Below are 26,538 nucleotides of genomic sequence, written 5' to 3'. Positions count from 1 at the left end.
GACCTATTACTAAATACGACAACGACGCCTTGGACTAGGGTCCCCGCTCATTAGGGGCCACCAAATGGCTGAAATTGTTTTTACGCAAAGGCTAAAATTGTAAGGTTTGACTTCATAGGAGCCCTGAAAAAGCGTTTGGCCTCAAGCTTCCTGATATATTAATCAGGACCTCCCACTAAACGCTTTGTTTGGCCCGTTTGGCAAGAAGTTCCCTCCTTATTCAGGATTTTGTAAGCTTTCGTAGTTTATAAGAGAGTAGAAATTATCTTCCGCGGAAATGTATCCTTTCACCTCAATACAATAATATTTGCAAAATCATAACTTCGCCGGAAAAATTTATGTGATAAAATAAATTTAGAATTTGGGTTTTAAAAGTGGTTTTTAAATAGTTTATTTTGAATTATTACTTCTTAATATTGGATAACAATTAGGGAACATACACAAAGGATGTCACGCTATGAAAAGGGAGAGGGTAACAAGAAATATGACATCATACGTTTTTATATAACAACTAGTGGTACCCGCACGGCTCTGCCCGTAGTTGAAAAATAAAAGGTCATTCGGATCGCCCGTATATTTACAAATAATGGATCACGAATTTCTCGCCAATTGACTATGTTCATTCGCTCTCCCATTCCACGTCATGATAATTTAGTAATTTACTCATCCATCTTATGATAATTTTCTTCCGGAAAATGTTCTTAAAATTGAAATAGAAAAAGAATAAAATCAAATTTTTGAAAAATCGCTTCTAGGTGCACACCTTTATGCTACAAACTAACTTTGTGCCAAATTTCATAAAAATCTGCCGAACGGTCTAGGTGCTATGCGCGTCACAGACATCCAGACAGATATACTTTCCGCTTAATTATTAGTAAACATATGCTCAGGAGAAACAACGTGACATAAGGTGAGGGGGTAAAGTGAAGTGTGACATTTTGTGGCAGAGGGTGGGGGTGATTCAAATTTGTGGAAAAAGATCGTGACATACATAAGCAGTTTCTTAGGATTTTTCTATCAGTTTTCTGCGAATATATGCTAACGCAATATGAGCATAGAAAGATAAAGAAATCATACATGAATGTTACCCTGAATAACTTTACAAAATAGAGGAGGGGAGGGGGTAGGAGCTAGTCAAGTAACGAAGGATGCTCCAGCAAAAGTTTGCACTGGGTCTTGCATCAGCTAAGTATTAAAAATGAGTTTTTTCTTTATTTTTTAAGTAAAGACTACATTCAGTTAATAAAGAAAACTCCAAAAACAAATCAACTTCGTGTTGGTTATAAATTACATTGATAAATCATCAATAACTTGTTTCTCTCTGAGTAAGCATTGCAAGTAATTTATTTTAGCCTTCACTACAACCCGAAAGTACGTATGTCACTCAAGCTTTTACCTCAAAAATTATTTTTTATTACTCCAAATCCAAATGATTGCGTTTCTCATCGATTTAGTTTCACGAAAAATATAAGAGCTATACTTTCTTCATGGCCGGAAGCGATGATATAATAATGAGGCAAAAGAAAACCGTCTCATCTAATCCGTTTAACATCCCCCCCCCCCCTTTCATTCATGTTCTCTTGCCTCCTTGAAAAAAGAGAAAAAACAGGGTCAGCAGGTAATGATCCAACAATTGCCTGCTAGGGTCTACTACCCCCCAGTGTGGCCCCGATATCTGTCTATTTATAGCGACTCTTCTCTCTCTATCTGGAACGAATAACGAAAGATGGTTTGAATTGGGCGTGGCTTATAGACCACTATTGGGGAATACGTGGCCGCGTATTGGCTGAGGTGATGGATCACGTGACAGCTTTCGAGGGCATCGACCGCGGCACGTGTCTGTCTGTGTCACGTGAGCAGAAAGGGGTCAAGAGGGGAAGGCAACAAAGGAGAGATCCCGCACGGTCCACCTGCAGCGGGTAAACGGGGTAGAAGGGATGTGGTTAGTGGTACATATATAGGGCAGTCGGGCATAGTGCGCGGGGGGGGGGGGGGTAGTGATGCGCTTGAAAGTCTGCGGAAATCGTTGAAGTTCTGTTCAGGTGGTTTAACAAAGTACCCAACATTTCAATTCGTGGACAAAGCTTTTAGCTACAGGGTCGAACCAATTTGCTGGATAATAAAAATGGAAGTTTTTTTCACTAGAGGAACCTAGGGTGTAAGCACGTAAAGTGACGTTTCTAAAAATAAAAAGTAAAAAAACAGAGGGAGGATTGATTGATTTTCGGTTTCAAAGAGGCATAGCTCAAAACAGTGTTGGATAAATCAAGGTTTTAAGTTAAACATTTCACAACAAATTATAATACCGTAGTTTACCCATATGAAAGGGCTGTTTTGAGCAAAAAACCCCTTTGAAAGGTATTTTTGATCAAAAAACACCCTTCAAAAAGTATTTCTAGCTACGCTAGTGCTACTAGTATATAATTTTCTTGCCAATAATGTGGTAAGAAAGAGCATACTTTAAATCATTTTAAAATATAATTATTAATTTAAATTAATAACTATTACGGTTTTTTTCTTCTTACATTTTCAAGATGTGCCACTATTGTCAAAGGTAGACAATATCATTTAGGCAAGCGTCATTTTTCTTCCTTCATTTCTTTCTTTCCTTCTTTTTTTACTCTTTCACATAAAGTTGGGCAATTCCCAATGATTGAACAAGAAAAGCCCCAATATGAAGAGTAGTTAAAAAACCAATAGTACAGATACGAAACTTACAGCTTAAATTTTCAAAGTAAGCAAAAAGAAAGCGTCACTCTTACCAAATAAACTTGGATTGCGGAAAACTAAAGAAAAGAGCAAGGTGAAAGCTTTTTCAAGCTATTTTCTCAGAGTACCAAATTTTTCACATTACATGTTTTTCGACCAAGTTCTTCAACTGTGTATAAATTTTCTTTCTTTTGCAATTTATTTATTTTATTTTACTTTATTTATTTCATTTATTTTTTTTTATTTATTTATCTATTTATTTATTTATTTATTTTATTACTGCTAAGACAATGACTTCCAATGCAAAAATTATTTCTAAAAGACGAAGCTCATTTTTTAGATTTACCAAATGTTTAGAGTATGTTCCATTCTTTCACTTTAGTAGTTTTCATTTTTATCGTACACCACCCAAACAGTTGCCATCTTAAATATATATACACTGCTGTCCAAAAGTTAAGCATAATTGCTATTTATGTGAGTAATGAATGAAATATACACCGGAATACGAGTAAACGTGATATGCGAGTGCAACACAGTTACAGAACAATGAAACTTTAAAAAAAAACTGTTTTTTTTTTTTTACTTTTATTATTCAAAAGAATAGTTTGAAAGAAAATTAGGCGTATGAGGAATCTACTCTTTACACAAAAAAAAAGAAAACAAAAATGATACTGAAAGTTTAAAAATGTGTATGACCACCTCTGACAGTCATGCACGCTGCACACCGATCACCCATGCTTTCTATGACATGATGAATGAGTTGTGGGCTTAAACACTTCTAAGCATGCTGGAGAGCTCTTTTTAGCTCCGGAACGGAGCTTGGCGGGGCGAATGGGCTGCAAGTTTTCTCGCGAGAATATCCCAGACATGTTCAATAGGGTTCAAATCAGGGAAGTTCTCTGCCCACGTCATTCGCTAGATATTTTCTGATTCAAGGAAGTCATCGACCACAACTGTCCGGGGATATGGCGCATTATCACTCATGAATATGAAGTCAGGACCGACAGCACCTCGAAACATTCAAACATAAGGTTCAAGAACTTTGTCTCTGTATCTTTTACCAGTGACAGGACCTTTCTCACACATACGGAGGTCGCTGCGACCGTCCAACATAATGCCCGCCCACACCATTACTCCCGCTGACGCAAAGTGATGTCTTTCTCTTATGTTTCGCGGTTGGAAACGAGTTCCCTTTTCTCTCCATGTTGTTACCTGATGAGAATCACTCTGTAGAGTAACGCGGGACTCATCGCTCATCATCACATTGGTTCACTGTACCCACACTCCAATGGTGATGTTGCAAGTTCCAGTTTAAACAAACGCGTTTATTCGCTGACGTGAGAGGAATGCAAACTGCTGGTCTTCTGGCATACAGACCAACATGAATGAGTCTCCTGTAAACAGTTTGCATCGAAATTGTTATTCCTGTGGTGGCACTGAGCGCCGAACCCAGTTCTCTGGTACAGCTGTCCCTATGACGACACGCAGAAATTGCCAGAAATCGATCTTGGCGAGCGGTTTTGACTCTTGGTCGACCTGCTACTGGCCGTCGGAGAACATCTCTCGTATTTTGAAACCTCTGCCACAGTCTCAAGATTACACACTGAGGCACATTAAGAATACGAGACACTTCGGATTGTGATCGTCCAGATTCCAGCATTCCAACGATTCTTTCCTTCGCAAACATGTCCAATTGGCACCTTTGTGCCTTTATTAATCTTATTTCACCAAAACCAATGTTTCTTGGTACAGCAATTGCATGAAACGCGCCTGAACTCTCTAAAATGTGAGATCGTTTTATCCACGTTCCGACATGCACACCTATTTTGCGAATGATGCCATCGACTATGACATTTTGCATAAGCATAATGTTTCTTTTTCAACCAATGAATCTCCATAAGTAATTTTATATAATTTTATGAACATTTACAAGAGTTTTTTCACATTTAAGGAATTATGCTTAACTTTTGGACACCAGTGTACGTATTTTATTTATTTATTTCTGTGTTTATTTATTTATTTATTTTTTCAATGAAAGCGCATTTAAAATTTTAAAAAACAGTTGGAATCACTTAGATTATATGCCAACAAAACTTCAATTAACAGCATTAACATCAATCTAAAGCACAAAAAAAAAAAAAAAAAATCATGTTTTACCATGCGGCGCAACCATTTTCTTACCCCATTTTTTTGGAATATATCATACAGAGAGGAATGCGAGAGAAAATGAAATATTTACTCTATTTTTACACCACTTTTCTGGTAGTATTTTAAATATATCGTCGCCTCAGAGCAACAGTAGGATATCTATTACAGTGAAACCTGTGTAAGTTGACCACTTGCGGTGCAGTACTTTGGTGGTCAACTTAGACAGGTGGTCAACTTATAAAGGGGGTTATGATTTTTTTTTTTTGTCATTTCTTGCACCATGTATTCATTTTTTGACTAATTGACACTTATTCTTTCTTTTAAACTCACTTTCATTGTTTAGCATTACTTTGAAACAATAATTTAAAATGTTATTCAATTATTTTTTGAGATTACTTTCCCAGAATGACATATAATGTGTCATGCAAATTTAAAATTTCAGTAAATTGATCAAAAAAAAAGTCTTATTGTTTATGAAAAGTTACTCATTTGGTATTAATAGTTCCTAAAAATTCATAGCTAATCAAAAATTAAAAATTTTTCGCTTTATTTTTTTCTCATATACATTTATAACCCCATGATGATCTACTCAAACTCAAAAGGAGGTTTAGTTATGCTGCTGTTTCATTTAGTTGGTAAAATGCTGATCTGACATCAAAAATATTCTTGGAAAGCTATAAAAATAATAGTAAAAAAATAATAATTTGCTAAATACAACTTTAAAAAGTAAACCAAGTGGTCAACTTACAAAGGGTTTTTTACAATACTCCAAACCAAATTTGGTGTTCATTAGTGGTCAAGATAGACAGGTGGTCAATATAGAGAGGTGGTCACGTTACAGAGGTTTTCCTTCATTATATAAGATAGGACTAATTCCGTTCCTGACAAAAGCGGTCAAGATAGACAGGTGGTCAAGATAGAGAGGTGGTCAAGTTACAGAGGTTTTCCTTCATTATATAAGATAGGACTAATTCCGTTCCTGACAAAAGCGGTCAACATAGACAGGTGGTCAACTTACAAAGGTGGTCAACTTTACAGGTTTTACTGTATGTTATTTCTAGGATTAGGTGTCTTAGTGTTGCTCTGAGCTATGAGGCGACGATATATGCGCGTATGTAGTGTAGTATGATGCCTATTCCAATTAAGAAAAAGTTACCTCTCAGTCTCAGTATGAAAAAATATGGTAATACAGGCAATTTTTAAAAATTGATACTCGTGCTGCGATATTTTGTCGTAAGTCAAAAATAACTTTTGTTGTTATCTTTACTAATAATAAAGCTGAAAGTCTCTCTGTCTGGATCTCTCTCTGCCAGGATGTCTGGATCTCTGTGACGCATATAGCGGCCGATTTTCATGAAATTTGGCACAAAGTTAGTTTGTAGCATGGGGTGTGCACCTCGAAGCGATTTTTCGAAAATCGATTTTGTTCTTTTTATATTCTAATTTTAAGGATATTTTACCGAGCAAAGTATCACAACGTGGAAGAGTAAATTACGAAATTATCATAATGTAAAACCGTAACACGGGCGAGCCATTTAACTTTGCAAATTGGCTAGAAATTCGTCATCCATTATTTTAAATATACAGGCGAACCAAATGACCTTTTAATTTTCTACTACGGGCAAAGCCGTGTGGATACCACACAAGTAAAATAATAAAGTTCTGCTTATTAACATTTTAAACACTAATTTGAGATCTATTAATAATTGGTGCATTATTTTTTTAATATTGCGCTTATTTTTATTTTGGATGTTTCGTACAATAAGTCAAGTGGGTGGGACAATTTGAAATAGTTCATTTCAATTACTTACTCAATCACATAGTAAATCACTAGCTTAATCATTTATTAATTATTCATCAGCATTCCTTCATTTAATAGTTTACTTATTGATTCGTTCATTCACTATTTTCATATTTATGAACTAGTTTAAATGCTCAATTTATTTTTTCCATATATTAATCTATTTATTAATTTATTTATTAGTTTATTCTTTTATTATCTATTTATTGATTTATTCATTCATTCTTTTGTTTACTCATTCACTTGACTGAAAATATTTTTTATAACCAAATATAATATATTTCCATTAAAAAATATTTTAAGTTTCACTTTACTCCACGAAACAACGAGCTGATGTGTGCATCACATGACTTCCTTTTACTCCAATTTAATGTCATTTTCTCACTATTGGCAATTTTAATATGATTCAATAGTTTACTCTCTAAATATCACCAACAGTGACCAAATTGAAATCATATTTAAAAAGAATAATAAAAATAAAAAAAAATCGCCAAGTTGGCGACAAAACTTGGCGACCAAAAGACGGGCGATACATCGCCAAGTGTCTGCCAAATTATAACACCACTTGAGTTTACATCGAAATTAACAATGATTTCCCCCCAAAAAGGTGCAAAAAACCCCCTTTGAAGTATTCGAATGCAACCAAAATAGAAGGTGCACAACTAGACCCCACTGGAAGTCTACGTACCAAATTTCAACTTTCTAGGACTTCTTGAGTTATGCGACATACATACACACATACGCACATACATACGTACATTGTACATACAGACGTCACGAGAAAACTCATTGTAATTAACTCGGGGATCGTCAAAATGGATATTTCGGGTATCTGTACGTTCCTAGGCACATATCCACGTGTGGTCGGGTTGAAAAAAAATCTCAACATTCATTTAGGGGTGAGCAAATTGGAAATTAAGACAGATTTTTGGGTGAAAATTTTTTCGCGAATTCAATTCTTCCTTTTTTGTAAAAGGAAGTAAAAAGGGGGAAACTTTCACAGTACCAATTAACTATCAAAATTTTTAAAAAAAATAATGTTCCAATGCAAGTTTTTATATAAAATACATTGAAAATACATCAAAAGAAATTTGTAATTTGTTCATCTTTATTGTCCCACCTTCCCTTTCATACGATTGTGCAAAAAGAAAAATTGGCGATGACGCTTTTTAAATCTATATGTCGTACGGGAGGGGGAAATAATAAAACGTCAAGCGCCCACAATCTGTTGATATCGTCATATTTGAGTGTCACTGATTTAATTGTTCGGCAGCACGTACAAGAGAACGTGCCGAATATCAGTATTCTACACGGAAGCATCTGTTCCCTTTGTTCAGAAATATTCGGAAATGCAAGCATGGTTTTGAATAGCAAGCAGTTCAGACCTATACAAGGAATTATAATGAATGATAAAAGAATCTCTTTCAGAATAATAGCTGATATAGGGTCCTTCTGCAGATGTTTTACAAAAAAGATAACATTTAAAAATTGTATCGCTTTGTGGAGGATTAGAATAAGTAGGGGAATGTGGGGCAAAGTGAAATAGTTGAGACGACTCGGATTTTTCAAACTGAACTAATTGAAAATTTGCTTTGAAAATTACAGTACATACAAAAAAAACAGTGCATTTCATAATCAACCGTACATTAAAACATTATTTTTTATTTATTTACTTTTTTTAATTAAAAATTTTCCACGCTTAAAATTTTTACTTTTTTTTCATTATTTTTCCAATTAAATTTTTTTTCCTGATTATCAACAATATTTTTAATAAAATAAATGAGCAGATAAGAGGAAGGTTTAATCAATGAAAAAAAAAATACACTTAACTAATAAATTAATTCATTAATATATGAGGAAGAACAAATGAGTGAATAAAGTAGCGAATGAACAAGAAATAAAGTGAATGAAGGAATAGATTAGTGAAATGTTAAATGAGAAGGAATGTAAAGGAATTAGTTAATAAATGAATATGTAAGTGATTTAGTAAATAATTGAGTGAGAAGACAAAATGAGCTATTTTACTTTGCCCCTTATGCACTTGACCAATTGAGCAAAATATCTGAAATACAAGTAAGCTTTATATTAACTAAATTAATACTGCACCTAATATTAGTAGATCTCAATTAATATCATTGGATGCTACCATCATTAGATTCTAAGAATAGCATATTTCAAAAATATCTCCACCACATTTTCCCCAAACGTAAGTTTTTTTTACGTTTGGAAAAAATTTTCAAAAATGAAAACATTGCAATTTTCTTTGGATTTATGATTTCAAGGTATTTTCTTCTTGAGGACCTACATTGATGTTTTGGGCCATTCACGCAAAACGGTTATTTTGTCTCGCACGTGATGCCTCATATATTTCATTAAAAATTGCACTTAAAAATATTAATGAAAGCTTTTTTTGCTTGATAAATTACAAACCTATATGTGATTTCTTAAGTAAAAAACTTCTTCATTACCCTTTAAAATTATATTACTATTTAATAAAATATGTGAACCGTCACGTGGGGGACAAAGGGTTGACTTTTTCGTGGAATGGCCCTTTGGCTTTTTTCCTTTTATAAAGGAACATTTTTACCATTAGTAAGGACACCTAAGATCCTTTCAAGCGGATGTGCTCACAACTAGTCAAGAAAAATTGAGTAAAGTTATGGGCACTTACGACCATAACTAGTTTTTGGCGATTCTTACTCAAAATTATTTAGAATTGATGATAAAACATACATAAACCAAATTTGGCAGACGATAAATAAAAAATGCAGCAGCAGAATAGTTCTATTAATTTTATGTATTAAAAAAAATGTTGTTTTTCTGACGAACCTTTCAACAGCGTTTGTTCAGTTATCAACATTTTAATTTTGACGTTGTTGGAATTAGTGTATTGTAATTTGATTATAATGTGAGAAAATTAAGTGTTTTAATACGTTTCAATACTTTATTGTCTGAAAACAATTGAATTCAGCTAGCATACCATTACTACTTTTGAGTATGTCCATAGCTCAGCGAGTTTGACCATAAATGTGTATTCCAGTTTATGTCAAAAAATATATATATCATTGATGAAAATTTCAGATCTATAAATGTGCAATTTCTAAGCTCTAATACCGTGAGAATTAGTTTTGCCATTAATTAGAATAGCAACCGTACATGATTATGCGAGATTCCTGGCTGGTTGTGCGACGGTCATCTGCGGCGTTTGGACCAAGAATCTCACAACATCATAGACACCGGCCGTGAAAGTCTTCATTCTTACATTGCAACAGTACAGTTCAACACCAATCCATTGCCTATACCTAAAAAAACCTTAACCATGCCCAATTGCCCATAGCTAGTCATTTACTCTATGTGTATGCAATAAATATGGGTGTATATACGTTTGCATATATGAAGTATATACATTATTTTTCTGCTACTTCAGAGGCACATCTATCACGTCACTATCTGTGCGTGCGTAAAAAATATTCTTAAACGTTTCTTATACTTCAGTCTTCTACACTACAGAATTTAGACGTAAAAGAGGACACCACAAAAAGCCGGAATCCCCCCCCCCTTATGAACAGTCCAACTCTAATGTGCTACTATAATGCATTTTTAACAGTCTTGAATTTTAACCACCAGAAATAGAATAATAATCTTTTACAAACACATTTTAATAATTTTCTTGTGTAGATTTCCACACCTCCACACATGCAGCACTAATGGGGGTATTTTCTTCTGTCAAAAGCACTACTTTAGAATAAGCAAAAACAATAACATGGAGCCGAAAAATACTTTTGCTATCCAACAATTTACTTTTTAATTGTTTTTTTAAATGTCAGATTTCTAAAGCAAAATGCTTTATCATGTGACGTCACAAGTGAAGACAGCCATCTTGAATCGGAGCGCGTGGTTGTCTTTTCTGGCAAGATATCGCCGTTTGGTGGTTTTTCACTGCAAGTAATTATTAGCTGAACGAGAATAGTTAGTTAAATGAAATACTCATTTCTGGGGAAAGTTTGGCAATGTCCTGAAACTTATTCTGGAAACCCTAGCGACTTGTTCACTTGTGACGTCAGCAGAAAAAATGAAAACAGCGGTTGAACGTCTTTAAAATTATTTTTTTAAGCGAAAAAATGAGTCTAAATTTAAGGGAAAAAAAGAAACTCACGCCATGTTTTCGACCATGTTTTTTCAGAGCAAAAAAAAAAATTTTTTTTTGAAAAATGGAAAGAGCCAAATTGTGTTGCTATTACTTTTATTTTTTTCCTGATATTGCGCAACTAAAGTCGATTACCATTCTACCTCAATTCGCTGATTTATAATTTAAAAAAGAGATTCCAAAAATAATCTGCGTCAATATCTTTCCAAGTACATAGTGATTCCATGAAACACACCTTCGTAAAAAAGAGCAGCTATAATCTTTCTCTTGTCTGTTAATATTTAGCGCAGTTTTTTCTTCCTACAGAGTGCAGTCGGAGGATATAACAAAATCTTCCTACGAAAATCGCTTTTACTCGCATAAAAGCTTCTTTTGTCAACGCGTTTTTGAGTTCTTCGAAAATAAGATACTGCCGAAAATTCCTTTCAGCCAAAAATCTGCTATAAAGTTGTGCATTTTCGAACAGCTAAAGTGACGTTTGATGCTCTTTGGAGATAAAAAGTACTATTTTATAATTCCAAATGTTTGATAGGGGAGAAAGAGACCAGCGTTACTCTTTTGTTGGTATAAAGAAGAAATCGGTAGAGAGGAATACGAATACAGTTTGACAGTTAAATAAATGAATTGTGATATATCCTATAGTAATGTGTATAGTACACGTATACAAATTTAAATAGGGTGTTTTTCTTTTTTTATAGAGAGGAATGAAGTAATTAAGAGAGCCTATAATATATATATATATATATATATATATATATATATATATATATATATATATATATATATTTTTATATATATATATATATATATATATATATATATATATATATATATATATATATATATATATATATATATATATATATATATGAACTTACAGCAAAAAATTTGAACTTTATATCGATGATGATAATAGTAATAATATAGTGGTGATGATAGTAATAATGATGATTGATATTAGTAATACTGATGTTAATGGTAGTAATGAAGATAATATTAACAATGAATGATGATAATAGCAAAAATGATGATAATAATATTGGCAAGGATAATAGTGATAGTAATAAGGATATTAGTGATAATATGATAATAATGAAATATTTTTCAAATTACGTAACCCAAAAAAATGATTACCTGATGTATATATTGCTAAAATACAGAGCATTGAGACATCGATACAATTTAATAGGAATAATTTTCTACACTTTACAACTATTTTACATCTGAAAAATATAAAAACTTTAAATAAGATATTCAGTGAATAATTAGGTGTCGTTATTTTAAAACCAGATAGCATAAAAGTAAAAGTCACTGTAAACTAATGATGAAATAGTTCATACGAGTCTATAACAAACTGATTATTATTAGGAAGAATTTTGTCAAGCACATGGAAGATTTGTCATACAAAAGTCAAATTTTTAATAGTTTGTGTAAACTTTTACCTAACTTAAGTGTAAGACCATCATTTAAAACGTTTTCATTTCTTAACTTTTTTAAGTTTCAAACGTGCCGCAAGATTGATATTTTCATTATTTAGAACATTTTAAAGTTATAAGTAATAAATATATGCATATAGTACATATAATCCAAAACATTACACAGAATTTTGTGTTTTCTTGAAGAAATAGCGTAAATTACTTCAAGAATCAAGGAAAGCTGAAATGTAACTATATCATTATGTTAAAAATTTTCCCTAATTTATTTTATAAATTGAAGAGCTCAAGCTTCTAGAATTCACTAACGCAAGAATACGCTTGCGGATTATTTCCCTATAAAGTTCATTTTAACAAGCGAAACCAAATAAGTTCGACAAACTGGTGCCGCAAAGCAGCAGCATCTCAACTAAATTTACTTATGAATTACGTAAAACACGTTTCATTACAAGAAGACTGTTTGTGTAAAGAAGCCAGCACTCAGGTTTTTATTTTCGGCAGCGCCCTCTATAGAAGAATGTGTGATTCTGTAAAACTTGCTTCTTTGCAATAGCGCACTAATAGGGAAAAAAACAAGTTCCAGACGGATTGTAAAGGTTTAAATTGGAACGGCTCGGCTGTACGTTGGAAATCACAGACGCAATAAGGGGAAATTGAGAATTACTTTTAGTTTCTTAGTTCGTAGGGTGTTTTCTTTTATTAGAAAGCTAGACATTCAAGATTTTTCTATATCAACGATAGAGAGAAGATTTGTTTAAATATTGACATTGCTTGTATTGATTGAAAGATACTGCGAATTTTTAATGAGTTCGAGTTAATTTTAGCAATTTCTTTCGTAATGTGATTAAAAAACTGTTTTTTTTCCTTGTCTATGCATTCATATTTCTTTGTCAACAGTATACTTAAGGGGAAAAAACATTGTTAATGAAAAGTTGACACTATTCCGACATTATTCTCGAAGTAAGTGGTAGTCATAACAAACCTGCATTTTATACACAAAATTTCTTGATCAACTAGGAATGGGGTGCATAAAATACAGTGTGGTTTTGTCAATGCAAAACTTGTTCATGGAGAAATGAGGTTATTTGAAAGCATGTTTTACTAAAGAGAAATTTTCTTTTTAGTTTCTTATCTCAATGGTTGCCTTTATAATTGCCAAACTTCAATACTTATCACTAAACAAAATTAACCAACATTTCATTATAATGTTTTTTTTTCCAATAAAAATGTTAATCAATTGTTTTAATGTAATGTAATCAATGTATAGTTTTGAAATGCATTTAAGTCATAAAAGTCAAAATGATTACTTAAAATTTGCTTCCGTAAACATAGTGTCCATCTATGGAATGGTATGTAGGGATGCACCGATTAATTGGCAGTATCAATTAATCTGCCATAATCAGTCACTTTGCCGATTATTTATAATCAGCCAAATTTTGCCGATTAATTGGCGAAAAAAATATCTGTAAAAATATTTTTTTAAGCATACCTTCAACAAGAAACTATGAATACATTTGTTGACAATAAATAAATGTAATTTTCTACAAACATCACTTTAACATGTGATGCGAAGGTGTTCAGAGAAAAAAAATCAAATAGTTTAGAAAGTGCATAAAACTGAATGAAATATTAAAGAATCATTTTCTAAGTCTTTGTTATGATACCCTTATCCAAGCTTATGATGACACATTTTTTTTTCTTCAGTTATTTTGTTCCTTCTAACTATACATGTGATTACATCATAAAATTCACAACTTACTCTTAAATTTATTAGTTTTTGATTCAAAAAACGTTTAATTTCGTGAAAATATGTACATACTTTATTGTTATTACTTTTTATAACTTGATGGCTGATGTAATGTTATTTTTTCTTTAAATTTATTTTTTCTGCATTAAAACACTATTTTTCTATACAACATTGCAATATTTTTCATGTATCAATACTTGTCTCTTTTAGTGCAGGGCTTTTTGGTTACCTTATAATTTTATAAACAAGAAAAGTCTCGAATTAAATGGATAAAAATTGGCACATGAAAAAAATAGCTTCAATATTTTTTAAGTATCGATGTTTTTTTCCTTTAGTACAGAGCTTTTTTTTGGTTACCTTATAAATTTTATAAAGAATAAAAGTCTCCCATTAAATGGCTTCTACTAATTTAAGTACAAATTTTAATTATAAGTGTTCTTAAACTAGCCTGTTAACCACAAGCTACTCCCTAGTGTTTTTACTTCCTTTTACATAGTAAAGGAAGTATTGTATTCGCGAAAAAATTTTCACTCAAAAATCGACCTTAATTACCATTTTACTCACCCCTGAATGAATATTGAGCTTTTTTTTTCGACTTAACCACACGTGGATAAGTGTCTAAGAATGTATAGACACACGAAATATCCATAATGACGATTCCCGAGTTAATTACAACGAATTTTCTCGTGATGTCTATATGTATGTATATGCGGATGTATGTCGCATAACTCAAGAACGGTAAATCCTAGAAAGCTGAAATTTGGTACGTAGACTCTTAGTAGGGTCTAGTTGTGCACCTGCCCTTTTGGTTGTATTTGGGTGTTTTTAAATTGTTTTTTTTTTTTTTTTTTTTTTTGTTTTTCTTTCTTTTTTTTTTTTTTTTTTTTTTTTGCACCTTTTTGGGGGAAAATCTTGTTAATTTCGCTGCAAACTTAAGTGGTGTTATAATTTAGCGGACACTTGGCAATATATCGCTAGTCTTTTGGTCGCCAAGTTTTGTCGCCAACTTGGAGACAAATTTCCCTTTTTTTAAAAATTTGGTTTCAATTTGGTCACTGTTGGTGATATTTAGAGAGTTAACGGTTGAATCAAATTAAAATTGCCAATAATGGGGAAATGACATCAAATTGGTGTAAAAGGAAGTTATGTGATGCACGCATCAGCTCGTTTAATTTTCATGTTTAGTTATCAAAATGTAGTTTCATTAACAATAATATGAAAATTGACTTAAAGAAGTAGGATGAAATTTCGAAATCATTTTGTAAAAATTAGGAAAGTGGAAGAAAACAAATCGTCTGTCTGAAATCAACTATTTCTAAAGTCGAAGATGAAAAGAAAAAATAGGATGCAGAAATTGATACAATAAAATTAAGCATAATCATCATTAACCGGCCGATTATCAAAATTCGATTAATTGGTTATCGGAAATCGACCAATTTGCCTATCGGCACATCCCTAGTGGCATGTTTTGTAATACTATTCTAATAAACTATTACAGACGTATTTTTTGTTAAGTTTTACCTACACCCCCCCACCCCTTTTATCATTAATTATGCTAACCACCACCAAATTTCATTAGTTTTGTTGATTTTATTAGTTTTTTATTAATCAGATACAAAATGTTTTGAAAAAAAGCACAGAAAATAGTTAGTTGGGAGGTTGTGATTATTTTTGTTTTATGAAGTCTATCGGTGTTTTGCTCTTCAAGGTTAAATACTTTTGTCACAATTTTTCTCAAACTATTTTTACAGTAAAATTTGGTGCCTTGAGCTCAAGTCGCACGCGTCTATACTCGAATATGGTAATATTGATAGATAGGAATTTTTGAAACAATGAATACTGTAGTCTTTCTATAATACGGAGTTTTCCTTTTTATTAAGAGTTTCATTTTATTTTATTATTAGTCTTTTGACCATTATTTAAAAAAAGTTCAAAAGTAAAGAAGATACAGATTGTGTCACAATTTCGATGCCTGTTAATGGGTAGGTAGACTCGCTTAGTTCTGAACAAACTTCTTGCTCATTTTGAAAGAGTTAGCCATTTTCATAAAAACATTTAAGCAATTAATTTTAATTTCATCTTTTAATGCTCTAATTTCCCAAATGGCAATTAAGGTATTAAACGATACTCTACTATTATTTAGGCTGAAAAATAATTTTCAATAAAAATCTCACCTATCATTTTTTACGCTAAAATAATGTTTTATGAAAGTAAGTACCACATTAAAATATTTTTTAAAAGTTTGTGCTTTGAAAACATAAATCAAATCCCTTAATGTGTTTTCCTTTATTATGGTTTCCTTACATACATATATATATATATATATATATATATATATATATATATATATATATATATATATATATATATATATATATATATATTTATATATATATATATAAGCACATACATAATGAGCTAAAGAGAATCAGAATTTAGATTTAAATGAAATTCAATTGAAATCTTTTCGCATTACTTATGTTCCTTTTTTTCCCTAAAAAATATTCCTTTAGAAATTTTACATTACATAAAAGCTTTCAACGCAATACTAACGTTAAGCGTGCTAAATTATTCGAAAACCACACTGGATTACTTTCTGTTTTGCTCTTCTTTTAAGAGAAAAAATTAATTAAAGCGTGATTTTTTCCCCTGAAGCATCTTTTCGTAATCTTACTATAATCTTTTAAAGCTAAAGCGCGGAATAATTTTCTAGGAAATATTTTTCTTTAATTTTCAAGTATGATACTTTTATGAAAACTGGACTTTAATGAACAAATTTCATTTTAAAAGTTGACTTAATTAGTTGCTATGGTTATCCACTTGCTCACATTTATTTCAGTGGTTATTAATTTTTGAAAATGCAAGAAGCTTTTACAAGTGCATCTTACATTTAATTAAGGACGCATCTCTTATGCTCAGTTTAATTCAGTGGTAAGAACTTAGCTGGAAATGATTGAACAAAATACACATATTTTTGTCGCTATCATTAGATTTTTAATATGATTAATTAGTTTCCAAGTAAAAATATTTAAATGTTAGAAAATAAGTTTTTAAAAGTATCGTAAAAGTCTTACATAATGCAAAACGATTAAAATTTGATGGTATAACTAGAATGTTTCTGAATTTCCTAATAGAATACTGTATTGACTAAGCACGCGAGTTAGCTTGATGTTTGTTAGAGCCAGATGAGCTTTCTTCCAACACGATAAAAACTTTCTTTCAAAAGGGGTTTAGACCTGATTAATTTCCAAACAAAAAAGTTTTCATCAAGGTTTTTTATGGTTCATTTTTTCAAGGTTCCTGACTTACAGTTGTATTCTTTTGTTGTACTGTCCTGAAAAGGTAAACAGCAATATCTTCAAATTTTCATTTTACGTTTGTTTAAATTTAAGTTATTAGTGAGACTATAGCTTTATTCTACAAACTTGTGTATTTGGCTTACGCTAAAAATAAAGCATAAAAAGAACTTCGAATACCTACATTTTACCATAGTTTGTGCGGAATCAAAAACGTGTTTCTTCAAATATCTCATCATTTTTGTAAATCCTGCTGTTTACTTGCCGACGGCAGTGTATATTACTTTTCGCATATTACTATTATCTACACACTACCTGGCCATTCGTTACGGGGCACCCCTCAAAAAGAATAATGGTGTGGTCGTGTTTTTCGTGGAATGGGATTGGTCCACTTGTTGCAGTGGATGGAATCATGAAGGCCAAGCGATACCAAGCAGTTCTGGATAACCACGCGTTACTACCTTGTGGCAATACTTCGGAAATGGCCCTTTTCTCATTCAACAGGACAATGCACCATGCCATACCGCACGTGTTATTACTACCTGGTTCGAAGACATGGATGTAGAAAAACTTGATTGGCCTGCCCGGAGTCCAGACCTTAACCCCATCGAGCATCTTTGGGATGTGTTGAAGCGGCGGCTGAGAGCCAGGCCAACCCGCCCCCGAAACAAGCCTGAGCTCTACGCCACGTTGAAGGAGGAATGAAGCCTGATTCCCGTTGCAACATACCGTCTCTTGGTGGTCTTCCTCAAAGAGTTGCAGCTGTCATTGCAGCAAATGGTGGCCCTACACGCTGTTGTTGTTGTGTGAGCCCGCTTTACGTGACTTGTATGAGATGTCCGGTGACGAATGGCAAAGTAGTGTAGCTGCGTATTACTATTCGCAGTTTTAAATGTTGAATATGCCATCTTGTGATGATTTCTGAAATTAGTAAAAAGCGGTAAATCATTTCATTCTTTGAAGTAAAACGTAGTATAGCTTAAAATGATAATTTCACAATTTCATACAAATAAACAGGGAGAAAAAAATACTGTCACTCACAAAGGTTAAAAGCTGGTCGTAAAATACGAGATTTGTTTGGTTTACCTCTTTCAGCAGCCATTAACCTAGACTGTTGCGCCTCCTATTGTTCATTTTGATTGCGAAAAGCGTACTTTAGTGGCGCCTCTTGGATTATTTAAATAGATCTCCACAAAACAAATTTCTCATTTTTCTAATTTCACAGAAGTTTATACTTTGGTGTTATATTACATGTAATACGCACTATACTGCCGTGCTAAGCAGAAAAGTCTTATTTGCACTTTTCATCAAAATTGAGTTACGATCACCAGGTGGTTCTTTGCCACATAGTTCACCTAAATGCAACGTTTTATGGTCATTTGTCAATGATAAATATATTTTAAAGAATTCTAAGAAAGTTGCATCCGCATCGAAAACATGGAGGCGCAAAACTTTAAATAGTTACTTCTCGTTTTGATCTCGGTTGCACATCGACTTCTGTGCTTAGCACAGCGGTATAGACTCTACAGTAAAACCCCTCCTAACGGACACCCCTTAAATGCGGACAATTTTTGATTCCCCGATTCCAAGGCAAATAACAATTTTAAACCCCTGTCCTGCGGACACCCCTCTATTGTGGACAAAAAAAAAATGTGTCCTGATTGTGTTCGTCTTATAGGAGTTTTACTGTACATTAAGTTTTTGAGGGGGAAACGGCAATAAAATAGAGACAGAAAATAAAGAAAAAAGACACGGACTTGGACCGATCCGGTTTATAGGCTTCCAGATAGTCGAAACCATTGAGAAGAGATACTTATATCACTGCTCTAAGGTCAAAACTCTACCCATATGTCAGTAAATTCTGCGCCTCAAAACTTTTCCGGCAGTAGAGTTTTTCTACTCCTGAACCTCTCCGCTTTTGACACTTCTACCCACTCAGTTGTTAAAATGCATAAGACGTACGAAACTAACGGGCAGCTAAAAATTTAAAAGACGAATTTAAAAAAAAATAATAAGAATCATCGATATTACATTCAAACGACTGCAGACACTGCCAGCGTTCCGAAAAAGGCAACTCTTTCGTAAAAAGCTCTAAAGCCTCGAACCTTTCACGTAATAACTTGACAGCTTTATCTACTACACGCCTCCATTTTGTAGCGAAAATTAAAAGATACATTTTGAAACAGATTTCGCGGATCCCACAGTAATATTCTAAGCATTACCCTTGAGAAAAAATTACTCCTACCGCATTTTTTTAAACTTCTTATTTCAGTACTCAAGAGTGAGAAAAATGCTGTTAGAATAATATTAGATCATGGGAAAAAAAACCTCGTACATTATTCATAGACGGTATACCAGTATCTTGCTTCATGTTTCTCACCGCATAATTCTATGAACATCAAAAGATATTTTCTTGTTTCTGTCTTTCATAAAATTTGACGGATAAATATTTCTTATAAAAGTAGCAATATGTATGAAAAATATCCAATCGCTTTCTCTAGAAAATGATAGAAAAAAACGAAGAATTTTTCAGTGTGGAAAATGAATACTTGTACGAGTATAAAAGATGCTCAAAACCTGGTATGATAGAAAATCTACACATGTTTTATTCTTTGAATTGATACGAAAATCTAGTTTCACTGAAAAACATTCATTTTACTCCTGAATGGTGCTTTTATTATAATTTCCATCTTATTTTCGAGCAATCAGTCTTCGTGTGCAAATTTGTCTTGTTGACAAGGAGGTATTTTGCTCCTTGTTTTTTTTTTTTTTGTTGTTGTTTTTTTTTAATGTATTTTGATTTTTTTTTTTTTTTATAACGCGCTTTTCGACCCAAGAGCTAAGACCTATAACCTTTCGAATTACTTTATAACTATTTCTTTTGTATTAGTAGATGTGGTAAATGTATTTTTCAACATAGGAGTGCTAATTAAATTATTCATTTTTGTTAATTGTTTGTTATTAAAATATTCGAATCTCTATATTGAACTGTAACTTTAAACAATTTTCTATTGAAATTCTAAACTTTACGTAATTTTGAATAAAACGAAGACGTTTGTTTTCTTGCTGAAAAATGGCACTGGAGCGACTTAATAACATAGGCAGTACAAACGACGTTGAAATATCGTTTACGAAACTGCAAGCCGTCATAGTGCCTAAGGGTCTTCCTGTGACCCAACAAATCATTCCCTACATTATCACACCTTGTGAATCATCATGTGCCACTCGGTAACAAATGCCTTGTCGGACTACTAGGCTTGGTTTCCTCCACACGCGTGTGACTACGTCATGAGCACTGAGACTGAATCGGGATTCATCGTTGAAGATCACATGCGTCTTTTATGTCACAATCCAGCTTTTGAAGAGCGGAAAAAAATCCAATCGACGGTTCCTATGATGCGGGCTTCCGTTACCAGCGTCTTCCAGTCGCCTCCGAATGACCAGCAGACTAGAAGGCATTAAAGGGCATAGAACCGATGCTAGTGATGTTCTGATACGGAAATGGTCGCTGTTATGATTGTGCGATCTTCGCGCTCTTTCGTGTTCCTGTGACGCCCTAATACTTCGCAACAGTGTATTACCCTTTGCATGACCAAGTGTAGCATAACACCGAGCTACTACCATATCTCTCTGACCGAAGTGGGGGCTGGTACGCCTGTACAACCAACCTGCTTCTATGAGACCTACTGTATGTCAATTCTCAAAAACCAACAACTGATCGTATTGCCACCTGTTGTTTCTCAAAGATCATCCTAGTCACAATAGCGTCTAAAAAGTCGACAGTTTCTTTTGAATAACCACACGGATAAGCAATCGCGCTTTTAATCTTACCTATCTGCGCATCTCATGTGCGCATAGCGCGTTTACCTTTGTATCACTGGCGACGAAATTTAAATCAGCTGCCAGACTACATTCCTGCCGAGTTTCATGGTTGTAGCTCAACTTCTAGATGCACATTTTTTTTTGTGACAGAGTGTATTTTAGATGCTTGATTTTTTTAAAAGTTTTTTTAAACTTTAAACTTATGAAATAAAATATCCAATCTAAACTCGTTGGAAAAATGAATTGACATTTTTTTTTAAATTTTTTAATACTTCAGCATTTTTAATATATTTATTTCTATTTTAGATGAAAAATTAAATTAAATATCAACTAATCACTTGATTCATGAATTGAAAGAAATAAAGCTAAGAAAAAAATCCATACTGGGCTTCTTTTCGTCAAATTTACAAATTTAGCCCTCGGCATCTCTAAAACTAATGAACTTTTGCAGTCAAAAAAAAGAAAAAGACATGTCTTTCCAAAAAATGCTAAACTGCTCCCTTTGTGATAGTTTGGGGGTGCAAAATAAAATTTTCTGGAGAACTGCCCATCTGTGTCACATTGATTATTTCATTTCTCTTAATTATCCACAATCTGAACGTAATAGCATGTTTACTACAATACTACCTCCCTCTAGTAGAATACTCAATAGTTGAAAAGTTACCATTTATTCAATCACTGATAAGTCTTCAAGGCGGGGGAATCTTGTCTTCATTCTTTGATTTTACATTCCAAACGAAAGATTTATTCAGAGAAACTTTAAACTCTTATCAGAAACTATTCAGAAATCCATTTCAAATTAAAGCTTCGACGTTTAAATTACAAATATGATTTTTTTTCACGCTGGAAAAATGTTCCTTCACGATACACTTCGCGATCCTCCCTTATTCAAATGCACGTTTTGATAGTGTTTCCACTGCAAAAGCCTTTAAACGCATATAAACGATGCAATTATTTGAAAATTTTATTGCTCGTGTTTGTGATAAGCCTCGCTCATACTTGTCTATTCTCGACATATCTCTCCGAAAATAAAAATCGTAAATCTTGCCTCGAATAATAACGGCGTGAAGGGGATTTCAAGGGCAAACGACGAGATCCGTGAGAAAGGGTTAGTGTGCTCGTCACGTGAAAGACCTGATTTTTCTCCGCGTGTTGTTTTTTCTCTTGTTGTGGAGTGAATCACGTGGCCGCTCGCGAAATGAAAGTGCGAAAGTATTGAAGACTGTCTGATGCATTTTCAGATAATTTCTGAATATGCCTTTCAATTTCATGGTCCAGGTTCTTTCAATGATTATTGTTATTATTAGTTTATTATTTAATGAAGAAATAGTTTGTTGCAGTCACTCTGAATGACTTTGATCTTTTATTTATTTTCAACTGGTCCATTCATGTAATGTACCAACATTCCGGTTATGGCATCTAGAAACTGCAGTTTTTTTTTTTGCTTTTTTTAAATAGATTTATCGGTCTGGAATCAGACAGTGTTGCATATCTTGTGCGATTGTCTAAATTTTAATCATACACGTTTCAAATTTTTCAGTCAGTTCCATCCATCTTTGAAGGAACTGTTAGAAGACACCCTCCCACCCCCCATCCGAAATTGTTCCCTTCAGGAGATCATCCCTTGTCCTTCAGGAGATTGGCTTTATGTCATTAATTCAGTGCTCATCCCAATGTCCTTGTTTTTGTCCTGTCATTGTTTTGTTGTTATTTTTTTATCTCAAAATTTTTCTCAGATATACTTTTCGGCCCGTCACTCAAAATTTAAAACTTCATTTTTGTGTTCATTTTGACTAATTTTTCAAAATTCTAGAACTTTTATGACCCTTTCTCTTTAGTAAAAATTACTTTCTTGGCTCTTCTTTCCACTATTCAACAATCGTTTGGCGCAGGATAGCCTACTAAAGCTCTTGCGCCGAAAAAACCCAATAAAACCAACCAATCATCAGTCTGAAGTTGTCCGAGCTGTAGTCAGATGACACTTCATTGAAGCTGAGAGTGTCAACAAACTGGCAACTAAAGCAAATTTAGCATGCCAGCGAGAGTTCGCAACCATGTTGCGGTACAAATTGTTATGTGACGGCAAAGCTTGGGTAATAAGCAGTAAGTTACCTTTAAGCCAGTAGTAAGTAAGTCTTTAAGCCAGTAGTAAGTAAGTCTTTAAGCCAGGGCTAAGGCAGAACTATATGCAAAGTACCGACGCGTTGACTCTTGCAGACTGAGCCTTTAACAAGTAACTTAAGTAAAATTACTAAAGCAGTTTTAGCATGAAAGCGAGAGTTCGCAACCATGTTGTGGTACAAATTGTTAAGTGACGGCAAAGCTTGGGTAATAAGTAATAAGTTACCTTTAAGCCAGTAGTAAGTAAGTAAGTCTTTAAGCCAGGGCTAAGGCAGAACTTTATGCAAAGTACCGACGCGTTGACTCTTGCAGACTGATGAGTCTTTAACAAGGACGAAACTGCAGTCTCTAGATGTTACCATTGAGAAAAAATAGATGGAGAGAGTGCAACCCTACTATCCCGATACGGCAACAGTACCATGTGACTTGGGGAGCAATTTCGAGTTGACCGTAACCGCTGAAGAAGTTTTCATTAGCTGAAGCCATGCATGATAACAACCTTTAACTGTAGAAGGGAAAAATTAGATTTATAGTAATAGTGTAATATTCTAGCATTGTAAACTGTGAAGAAAAAGCCGCACCAGGAGGTCCAATAAATTTTCCCTAGCATGTACGAATGTTTATCACTTCTAAATAAAGAAAAAATAACATTTATATGCATTCAACGAGTGCATATTCCACAGTTGCCTATAATTTTTAAATTTTTGTACTTATTTTACCTATAAAAGTTATAAAACATTGTATATCTTGAGTGCAAATAACATTTTAGTTCCATACAAACACTTTTTACTTAACTAGTAATTATTTTAACAGCACTTAAGCATTTTCTGTACATTTGCTTTGTTGGCGAGTATCTTCTCGCCAGGCTCCTGTGAACAGCAGATGCGCAAGAATAAAGATTTGCTATTTTTATGTTTCAATTTAAATACTAGTATGCCTGCGTATGAAATCATTTCAAAACATTGATTATAATAATATATGAATCCATAAATTTTCAGTCAATAACAGAACACTTTAAACTATTTGTACATGCCGTCATTTCAGGGAATAAACATCAAAATACATGAAAAATGCAGTTACATTATATTTTAAAATCCGGAAAGAAGTGGGGAGAGGGTGTTTGAATGGTAGGCCTGTATTTGTATTCGTTATTTATTTATTTATTTATTACTAGCAAAAATACCCGGCGTTGCCTGGGTCAGTAATAATTATTAGAAAAAATCGTTACTTGCTTTTGTTTTCTGTTTTAAGTAAAAGAATTTAAAACACATCTTTTTGACGTGATTAAAAATCGAGTTTCTTCCTTACCCATAAAACTAAAATAGCAATAAGTATAAAGAACAAAGTAGTATTGATTTAGAAACGAAAGCACTATATTTAATCATATACAAATTTTAAAAACATGAAGTTAATCTTCTCATGTTTAAAAAGATTAATCTGTTGATACTTTTTTTTAAACATGGAGTCTAAAACCTTCTCTCTATGGCTAATGAAGTACGAAGTGATTAAAAAAAAGTAGCTGCGCTCGTAATCCCCTTATACTTGCTTTAGTTATTTCGGGAAATTTCAATCATTGTGACTCTTGGTGCGATTTTACCGAATTTGCGAAAGTCGTTTCGGGGTACCTTCGATGATGCTCCCCCATTCTTTCCTTACTTTGCAAAACGATATGATATTAATTTTCGTTACAGAGATATCGTCGCCAGATGCTGAGATATTTTTGGTCACCATAAAATGGCGCTAAACAGTTTCATCCGAAATGTTACCAAAATAAGTAATAAAATTAGGTGATTGTTTGAAATTGTGCAAAAAGGAAAATTAATGGAAGTTTTTGTGCTGTTTATGGATTTGCCTAATTTAGTTGCTGGATTATTTAACACAGTAAAAAAAGTCTTTTGAAAATTCTTTGATTGGCGATATTTTGTTTACATGGTGAAAGCTGAGAAACATTATGACGTAGTCTTCGGCTTCAAAAACAGCAACGTTGAAAAAACTGCCAAATGCATCAGCTACGGAAATCTTTCTGCAAAAATTTTTGGCGATCTGCTGGTTGTTTGGATAATGAGTAAGTGTTCAATCAGCATAAATAATAATAAAAACCATTAATTACATTAAAGTTCCGTTTAAATGGAAAATCATCAGCCAAATCATGTATTATTTGCCAATCTTGTGCAAAAATCTTACTTCAAGATTTGACTTGAGAAAAGCCTTGAACAATCACGAAAAGCAAAGAAAGTCATTAATACAACAATTGTCGCTATCGACAGGGAGTTGAGATGATACACTAAATACTGTATTGAGTTGAGGAAAGCCTTCGAACATGGATCTAAAAAGCTCATAACTCGTTTTTTACTCTACTTAGAAATTTCGAACAGGTGCCATCTTCAGCAGAAAAATCAGAGCTTTCGATGGACATATAATGTAAATATGTGCAAGTATTTTTTCATCCCAATATTAGAGAATTTATACAAAAATTGTGTTTTATTGCCCCCTAAGGGGGTTTTGCTCCCCATAACGGGACGAAAACTACCCTATGTGTTATTCTGATGCATAAGCTATATTATTGTAAAGTTTCATCAAAATCCGTTCAGTAGTTTTTGCGTGAAAGAGTAACAAACATCCATACATCCATCCATCCATACATCCATACAGACAAACTTTCGCATATATAATATTAGTAAGAATATAATATTAGTAAGATTATGCGGTGAAGGAGTTGGAGCCAGAGTTGCTCTGATTTGTAGCCCCGACTTCAAAACAAGCGCCGTCGCGTCGTCTGAAAAATATTTAATGCCAAAAGAGCGATTGCGTGCAAAAAACGTGACAACTTCCCAGCCAAACAAGTCACCTGACCTGGGAAACATTGGGTCCCAAGCTTATTTCACTGAGACATTTGCTATGGCTCCCTCCATTAGTATTACTTCTCAATGGATGCTACAGCCGGACTGTTGATATATTGATGTGGTTCTGCTTTAGCCCTAACTCGAGGGAAGTAACTTATTGCTTAATGATCCAATCATATTAAAACAATATTATTGCATCCATCGGAATAAAACTGAAATAAGTTCAAAAGACTACGTACTTAGTAAAAAAATAAAAAATTAATTTGAACTTTGGCATCTTGAATTCAAATTATGTTTTTCGCAATCACGAACTGAGACAGGACCCTACTCATTGGAGTTATAGTTTCAAGAAACGGCTCCTGTCCCCCCCAAGTCTACCCCTCCTCCTGGGCGGTTACGTGTGTATAGTTGTATGTGTGTGTGTGCAGGCGTGAGTGTATGTGTAGGCGCGCGTGCGTGCATGTGTAGGCT

The sequence above is a fragment of the Uloborus diversus genome, chromosome 2 (genome assembly GCF_026930045.1).
Source record: "Uloborus diversus isolate 005 chromosome 2, Udiv.v.3.1, whole genome shotgun sequence".
Classification (NCBI taxonomy): Eukaryota; Metazoa; Arthropoda; class Arachnida; order Araneae; family Uloboridae; genus Uloborus; species Uloborus diversus.
The sequence above is the reverse complement of the archived record's forward strand: the minus strand, read 5'-3'. Positions refer to the sequence as shown.